Raw genomic sequence first — 9560 nt, 5'->3', positions numbered from 1 at the left:
CTTTTCTTAGACCATTTTCTTTAGAAAACTGTTATTGCTCTGAATCTTTGAGATATATGTAAATCTTTTTGTAAAAGTAACTAAGACTTTTTGCCAATTTAAAAAGCACAAGTGCCTTTCTCAAGGACCTGAAGCTATGGGCTTTAAAATAGAATCATCAAGGCAGTTAACCCCCCTATTTCACAGTTTCTACGGGGCGTTAGGAGCCTACCCTTAGCTGATGCCTGGCTTCAAGTTGCAAACCTCCTGTCATAAAACTATGAGAAATTCATTTTTCCTTTAGGCAAAGCCAGTATGATAGCCTAGATGATCACCCCAATTACTAGAGGGATTTAGAATAAACTATATGTGACCAATGCTGCCCGCCAAATCCTCTTACTTGGAGACTAGTTACTGTTTATCTTGAGAACATGCATGCAGTGGGTTGTATCTATTTGGCTATAGAATAGGATGAGGTTGTTGCTATTTTTTTTGTTTTTGTAATCTCTTTAACAGATTGCCTGTGACGTGCATCTCATTCCTGTTTAATGCTTATTAAAAAATAAAAAATTGCTTTGTCTCCTCTTCTACATTTTTTGCAGAGGTTTGGGGTTGGCCGAGGGTTTTGTTTTTAATTGTGTTTCCTCAGCATCACACACATCTATTTGATTATAAGACTATTTTATTTTAAGTTTTTGGGTGGCTTTCTTTTATCCATGGGATCAAGACCAAATCTCAATATGAGTTCAATGTCCTCTACCATGTATCACTCATATATCTTCTAGCATCATTTCTTAGTGCCACCTACACACAAGCCTCAAGAAAATGGTCAGCACTGCCCTGCCTCCTGAGTATTCTATGCAAATTAAATAGCCATTCACAAAGATATGGTGGGACAAGATCAGAGTAATAAGCTTGGTGGATCATTTTCCTAGCAAAATTACAATTTAGCTGGTGAAAATTATGAAAATAAATCATTGAAAGTCTCTGGAAATTGTCCTAAGGGCAGAAATAGAAACATGATCGGAAAATACAGGTTATAGGAACACAGAAAATAGAAACACAATTCAAGAAAATTTATTAATCATGGTAAGAAAGAATGTGAGGGTCTGTGGCATTGGAGCCATGAATCACTTCCTTATATCTTCTCTAGCTCCTTGTTATGGAAACGTTAACCTGGGGACTCATCTCTGAGCAAGTGCAGCTCAGAATACTAGACTGCCTTTCCCACTAGATCATTCTAGGGCTGGGAAACCATGCTTAAAGAATCCAGGGAAGGGATGATAAAAATGTGTCACCAAGTATAATCTGGAGTTAAAAAAAACCAACAACTGAAATTCAAAAGTTCACTAGATGCATTTAATGGTAGATTTTAGCTAACTAAATCAACACAGTTGAAGAAAGATGAATAGAAAATGAATCTGAAGATCAGCAAGAAAAAGAATGAAGAGCAATGAACAATTTCTGAAAATGTAAGACACATGTGTAACTTTGAAACAACCAGAAGACAACACAATCTATCCAATCTATCCTATCTAATAATAGAGAAACATGGTAATTAGCCATACCTCCGCTACCCTTTCCATTGGCTAGTCAGGGTGATATGCAAATTAACTGCCAACCAAGATGGCGGCTGGCAGCCAGGCAGCTTGAAGCGAACAGGAGGCTTGCTTGCTTCAGTGAAGGAGGACTCCAACATTCCCTGCCTGCCACTGCCGGCCTCTGAGCTTGCACTCTAAGAAACAATGTTACAAATATAAAAGCTAAACAAAACCCCAGAAACCTGCTTTCAGCCAGCCGGGCTTCAGCCAGCAGGACCACAACAGGGTTACAATTATAGAACCCAAACAAACCAGATACCTGCTTTCAGCAGCCGAGGCCTCAGAGCTGGAGCCAAGCCTCAGAGCTAAAGCTGGCCCAGAATAAAAAAAAAAAGAAAAAAAGGACAGGTTGGGAGCTTCAATCACCCGCCAGCCTGAAAATGGCCCTCAGCCCCTCACCCAGACTGGCCAGGCACCCCAGTGGGGACCCCCACCCTGAAGGGGGTGTGACCAGCTGCAAACAGCCATCATCCTCTCATCCAGGCTGGTCAGGCACCCCAGTGGGGACCCCCACCCTCATCCAGGTCACCCTTCAGGGCAAACCAGCCGGCCCCCACCCGTGCACCAGGCCTCTATCCTATATAGTAAAAGGGTAATATGCTTCCCAGCACTGGAATCAGTGGAGCCGCAAGGCCTCCTGGCACCGGGATCAGCGGAGCCGCAAGGCCTCCTGGCACTGGGATCAGCGTGACAGGGGGCAGCGACCAAACCCCCTGATCCGCCCTGCGGCTCTGTGTGTGACAGGGTGCGGCGCCCCAACCCCCTGATCAGCCCTGCTCTGTGTGTGACAGGGTGCAGTGCCCCAACCCCTCCTCACGGGCCCTGCTCTGTGTGTGATAGGGTAGAGCCATAACCTCTCCATCGGCCCTTCCCTGAGTATGACAGTTGTGGCGCCCCAACCCCCTGATCCGCCCTGCTCTGTGTGTGACAGGGGGCGGTGCCCCAACTCCCCTATCGGCCCTACTCTGTGAGTGACAGTAGGGAGCTCCTCAACCCCTTAATCAGCCCTGCTCTGTGCGTGACAGGGGGGAGCTCCCCAACCCCCTCATGGGCCCTGCTCTGTGCATGACAGGGTACGGAGCCCCAACCCCCCTGATGGGCCCTGCTCTGTGTGTGACAGGGCTCAGCGCCCCAACCTCCCTATCGACCCTGCCTGGAGTGTGACAGGGGGCGGTGCCCCAACCCCCCAATCAGCCCTACCCTGAGCGTGACTGAGGGTGGCATCGCAACTCCCGATCCGCCCTGCTCTGTGCATGACAGGGGGCGGCGCCCCAATTCCCCAATCGGCCCTGCTCTGAGCCCGACCAGGGGCTGCACCTAGGGATTGGGCCTGCCCTCTGCCACCCGGTAGCAGGCCTAAGCCAGCAGGTCATTATCTCCGGAAGGGTCCCAGACTGTGAGAGGGCACAGGCCGGGCTGAGGGACCCCCTCTCCTCCCCGAGTGCACAAATTTTTGTGCACCGGGCCTCTAGTATATATATAAAAGGCTAATATGCAAAATGTCCCCTCAGGAGTTCTACCAGGAGACCCAGAGTTCAATTGCTCGCTATGATGTGTGCTGACCACCAAGGGGCGGCACCGAGCAAAGAAATACCCAGCCAGTAGCCGGAAGGCCCCTATCGGCCCTGATTGCTGGCTAGGCCTAGGGACCCTACCCGTGCAAAAATTTCATGCACTGGGCCTCTAGTAAACTAATAAATGGAAATAATAATGGAAAGTGTGATTAATGTAAAATATGAAATAAAACAACACATATGAGTTCTAACTGAATAGTAGTTTCAAATAAGTATCCATTGGCTTAATTTATCAGTTAGAAAGACACTTTTAGGTTGATTACATTATTACATATATTACATATATGTATGTAAGAACTCAGATTTTGAAACCCTTAGATTAAATAAGAAAGAAAGAAAGAAAAAAAGAGACAAGTTTTTTGAAGATTCTCTCTTAAAAATATAACAAAGGTTAAAAATAAAAGGGTGGAAAATGAATACCAGGCAAATAAAACTATTATAAAGATGGTGGTAACAATATTACCAATTTAAAAAATAAAATTTAAGTTGAGAAAAGAAAAGAGGTCATAAAAGCAATAGATGAAGAAATTTTATTCATCATAAACATGTATAAACTACTTCAAAATATATTAAGTTTTGGCAGTATGATAGGGTACATGTAAATCAGGACTTGTAATTGGAAATTTCATATATTCCTCTCAGGAGCGCTGAGATCAAGCAGTCAAAAATAAACTTGTGTACCAAAATTTTGACATAGAAGAAAGCCTCGAACACACAGCTTCCTGGGCAATTATTTTGCTTTCCTGATCACTCAGAAAGTATCAAACATCTGCCTGAAGTTCATTCAAAGACTTCAGGGATTGCTTATTGAGAGCTGAAAACATTTCCTGCCTCCAGGAGCAACCTCATCCCCTTCCAATCCTCCTGCAAAGCGTTTAAAGGCGTGGGGATCAGCAGCTTTGTTAAAGTGAATGTCTCACAGTGAAAATTCAAGCCTTCTTCCAGAACTGTTCGCTGCTACTCGACAACTGTTTTTTGAATCACTACTCCTACACATATTTTCCTTTACCCAAACAGCAAAAGCAGTGTCACCAAGCACTGCAGATGTCCTGCTTCTGAACAGAGGAGCAATAATTTACTTTCAGCTAAAGATTTTAATAGCAGAGGAAATTCAGGGGATTGGAGGGATTCTAAAAGAAGCTCTCCAAAAAGAAAAATTCATTTTTTATGTCATCCGAGTGCACACAAGATGAAATCTAGGAGTTGGCTGCACAGAGAGGTGTCCTTAGTTCCATGTAACTGCAGGCTGAGGAGAAAAGACAGCATCACTAATTCTTCATGACCTTCTGTAATAGATTAGGACACAAAGAGCATGCGTCTTGAATGGCTGGTTATTATCTGTCACGGGTACTGATATACTTTCTTCCGGAACAACAAGCTACCAGCTGCTTTCATTGCCAGGAAACATGGTTGTACTAAGCTCTCTCCAGCTATGGGAAGCGCTGTTTCTTAGTTGGAAATGGAATACGCTGTCTTGCAGGATGCTTGCTGGGAAGGGTTTGATTCAGGATAGCTTTAATTTCCAGGCTCCTTCAACCAAGCCATCTTCTCAGGAGAAAAGCCACTGCTGAGTGACACACCCTCAGGTTAGATACATCTGAGCAGAGTTTTCAGTCCTAATGGCTTTAGGCTACTATGGGCAAAAATGTGTGCCACTCTCTAATACTGTGATTTTATGGCCAATCAGATTTTTCCATAAAATTAAAATGAAAAGAAATGTTATTTTCATTTAATGTTTTTATTTGATAGTTCCGAACTTAAGTTGTGCTCATTATAAACAATGGCAAAAGATGTTTTTAATAATTTATATCAACTAGAAGCTATTCTAAATGAAATATGGTTAATGATTATATTCACATATCTATGCACAGTAGTGTATTATGCCATTTACAGCAAAGACATAAAAGCATTGATGTAACATTTTCTCCATAAACAAATACACATTTTTTTACATGACAGAAAGCTAATTTTTTTTTTTTTTAAAAAGTGTGTGTGTGTGTGTGTGTGTGTGTGTGTGTGTGTGATGTATTTTTCAGGCTATGCCTAATTCTTGGATATAGGTAAAAGATTAAAGCTGCTGATATGGAGGAATTTTAAAGGGTTTACATTTACCAAAACGTGGAGCAGGATCAGAGATACAGTGATTTGTAACTCAAATAATAGACTAGTCTTATCCCTTGCTGGAGCGGACTAGAGAATGAGAGTAACCTAAAGAAATGTCACAGCTTGGAGTAATGTCCCTTTGCTAAAAAAATCTATAATTAATCTCTATGTCATTCCGAATACATACAAACCCCATCATTCAGCATCCAACGCAGCCATGATCTTTAAGCTAATTTTCAACTAGTTTTCATCAGGATAGCGACATGTTAGCTCAATGGAACTCCTGAGTACTTGTGTATGTGCCCCCTGCTTTCTCTCCTCCATTAAAAACGTATCTTGTTTTGTCAATACCCCTGTTTTCTTAAAGACTAAATGTCATTCATCTTTGACAGCCCTGTATAAATTATTTGCCTTCTATGCTGTCTGCCCTAATCAAGTTCGGTAAAAATAATCTCTTCAACCTAGAGACTTTGGGGATTTTTCTGTTCAATTCTAGTATGAAAAATTTCACTTTTTATCCTGTTTTAATCGTATTTATGTATTTTTTATTACCTCTGTCCTTCTTGATTTATCTTTGGAAATTTTGCATCTGATATCAGTGTTTGCACACATCAGTTGTTCCTTAGTGAGTGAGTGAATCAACAAATGAAGTCATAATAAAGGGTAGACATTTTTCTTAATAATCCTTTACTTTGGCTTCTGTTACCTGCCAACTCAAGTCAGCTACAACTCTTGCTCTCAATAACTTCACAATTGATTATCTGTGTAGAAGCATCTAATGAGAAAACAATTCTTAACTGAGAATACTGATCCAAAGAATAATTTGCTTTGCTGTAGTTGACATTACAATGCAAATAATAGATATTTAATGTTCAAGACAGCAATTTTAGATTTTTAAGGAACTTTAAGATTCTAGGTATATAGGAGCACACAAAAATGAAAAACCTTATAATAGAGCCACCGATTTTATGTTAAAGGTTATTTATGATCTGAATGATGTATAAGAGTCTGTTATAAGCCAGACACTGTGCACAGACTTTACATCAAACCTTATAAGGGCCCTCACATTAAGCATAACTCCATTCCTCAGATGAAGGTATGAGGCCATCAGAGGGAAGGCGAGTTCATGTCATACAACCATTGATTGTTAAGATTCAAGATTCCTATCCAGGTTTGTTCTCTTTCCCCAAGTAAACTTGCTGTTAAATTTATTGTAATTTTGACCTTGGGAATGTCAGATAGAGAAAATTGGAACAGGAGTTCAAAATCCTGGAACAAGAGTTCAAAATCCAGGGCTCCAGAAAAGTATAAATTAAGCGGGAGTGGGTAAGGGGTGTAGCGAGTTTGTACTGGGGAAGTAGTATATTATAATGTATAAGAGCAAACTCAAATGCTACAACCAGTGTTAATAAGTGATATCATTTAGGGCAAAGTACTATTATCTTTAAAACGAGAATACTAATCCATATTCAGTTTTCATTTGTTCTGTAAATGAAATAACACATACAGGGTGGAGCAAAAGTAGATTTACAGTTGTTCATATGAAAAATAACACAATATTTGATAAATAATGTCATCAGTTGTTTGGAATGTTGTCCTATACATTGAAAAGTGAAGGATTCGATTTCCAGTCAGGGCACATGCCCAGCCACATCGGTGTCTCTCTGTTTCCCTTCCTTTCTAAAAATCAATTTTTAAAGATAAATAATAGTACAAAAACTCTTGTGTGTCATGTACTCACAACTATAAGCCTACTTTTGTCTCACCATGTGTATTCAGCATTTAACAAATATTCAATATATTCAATAAGTGATAGATTTTCTTTTGGAAAAAATTTAATCAACTTTAACTAGGGCTCCCATAAAAAAATACCACAGACTGGGTGGCTTAAGGAATATTAATTTTTTTTTCTAATGTAGATGGACAAAATGACCCAAGTGGGGAAAAACATCTACCAAGTAGGACCTATGTCAGTGATGGCTAACCTATGACACCCGTGTCAGAGGTAACACGCGAACTCATTTTTTTGGTTGATTTTTCTTTGTTAAATGGCATTTAAATATATAAAATAAATATAAAAAATATAAGTCTTTGTTTTACTATGGTTGCAAATATCAAAAAAATTCTATATGTGACACGGCACCAGAGTTAAGTTAGGGTTTTTCAAAATGCTGACACGCCGAGCTCAAAAGGTTTGCCATCACTGACATATGTTAACCATAGAATCTCATAAAAAATTATTCTTTATGATTTTTAGTTAATATGCACAAAAAAGTGAGGCATTCTAATTAAGATCCAGGATGAAGTTATGAGGCAACAGTTTCAAACCTGAAGAACTAGAGAACTTTATTTGAAGAGATACTGGGAAAATATCCAACAGGCATAATAAAGAGATACTACTATTTCTGTTGATGTTTTCATCACAATGGCTTCTGCTATTTTATCTATCCCATACTGAGGTGAAATAAAACTTATTTTTCCAGCTCGGCCAGCGTGGCTCAGTGGTTGAGTGTTGACCTATGAATCAGAAGGTCATGGTTCGATTCCTGGTAAGGGCACATGCCCAGGTTTCGGGCTCCATTCCCAGTAGGGGACATGCAGGAGGCAGCTGATCGATGATTCTCTCTCATCATCAATGTTTCTCTCTCTCCCTCTCCCTTTCTCTCTGAAATCAATAAAAAACAAGAAACAAAAAAACTTATTTTTTCATATATTGGTAATCATTTATCTGATTGAAGTAATTATTCTTTAGAAAATTCTAAAGTGAGTTCTTTATTTAAAATATCAAAATATTTTATCTCTGAAGATTCTTTTACTTCTGAGGAATAAATATTTTCAAATAGTACTAATAAAATCACTCAAGCCAGGATGCACTTATTATTTTTACAAATATTTGTATTGATTTCAGAGAGGAAGGGAGAGGGAGAGAGAGATAGAAACATCAATGATGACAGAGAATCAGCTATAGGCTGCCTCCTGTACATCCTAAACTGGGGATTGAGCCCATAACCCAAGCATGTGCCCTGACCAGGAATCAAACTGTGACCTCCTGGTTCATAGGTCAATGCTCATATTTTTTCCACATTTTAAAGTAAGTAAGAAGTAGAAACATTGTAAACAAGTATTTTATTTGTCGATACAGTAGGTTTGTAAGTATATTTTACTTCTTAATGTAGAATGCCTCTTTAATATCACAGATTAAGAAAGATCCCTATTTTTAATATATTGTCATGGTACAAGAATTATGTTTATTATTTAGGATTCTTCAACTCACTTTCTTTTTTTATGTTGAAATGATAAAATATTTTGAAAGTACTATCAATGCTACAAAGGAAAAAAAAGTTACAATATGCCTACTCCATGTATTCAGGTAACAACTAAGGAGGGACAACTTGATTGGGTGGCAGCAGTCAAGGAAATGTAAGTCTCTAGGACACATTGTTCTTCTTCAAAGCAGAAACTGGTGACACTTTCACAGCATGGATCAACCTTTTTATCTCTTAGACTTCAGTTCTGGAGGCAGTTCATCCTGGGATGTACTTTTAAAGTCATAAAGACGGTAGAGCAAATATTTCAATTCTAGGCTGGTACCAATGGCTTTATGACTTGGTTCATGATACATAGTACTTTGAAATTCAAAGATTGTAAGAGCATAAAAATAACGAAAGACTCCCGTCACATGAATAAGTTAGAGGAATCAGAAATAGGCTCTAGAATCCTGAGTATTTGTTTAGGCCACATTTCATACATGTGCATGAGTCAAAACCAATTTGAAATGAAGAGCATACCGTTAATAAAGATTTTGAAGTGAGTACCGTCTCATTTTAGTAGATAGCTTACAGAAACGCAGGTGAAAAGAAGATAAAAATATTGCCTTATATATTTTCCTTGCAAAACCCTCGGTCCTTTTAAGAGCTTCCAATCTTCTCAGAGTTAACAGATTTTTTTAGGAAAAATATATCACACAGTTACATAATCTTCTGCAGATGCAACAACAGATCTTTTGGAAATAAATCTTTTCTTATTAGGGTGTCAGCAGCTTCGACTTTTGCCAAGTTAATCATTTAGCCAGCTGAAACCTTGGATGTTTGTTTTGCTGGTTTTGGCCTTGTCAGCAGTAATGTAAGTAAAAGCGGTTTCCTTAATCCTTTTACTTCAGCTAAACTCCTGTATAGATGATTTTTCTTAGGAAAATTACTTTGTAAAAATGTGTATGTGATCTAGAGGATATTTAATTTATTAAGACTTCTTATCCTATAAACTGAATCAGCTCTCAACACATCTTTAAGAATGGTATACTTCA

Source organism: Myotis lucifugus, unplaced genomic scaffold, assembly GCF_000147115.1.
Source record: "Myotis lucifugus unplaced genomic scaffold, Myoluc2.0 scaffold_48, whole genome shotgun sequence".
In the NCBI taxonomy this organism is placed as follows: Eukaryota; Metazoa; Chordata; class Mammalia; order Chiroptera; family Vespertilionidae; genus Myotis; species Myotis lucifugus.
This window is presented reverse-complemented; position numbering follows the sequence as displayed.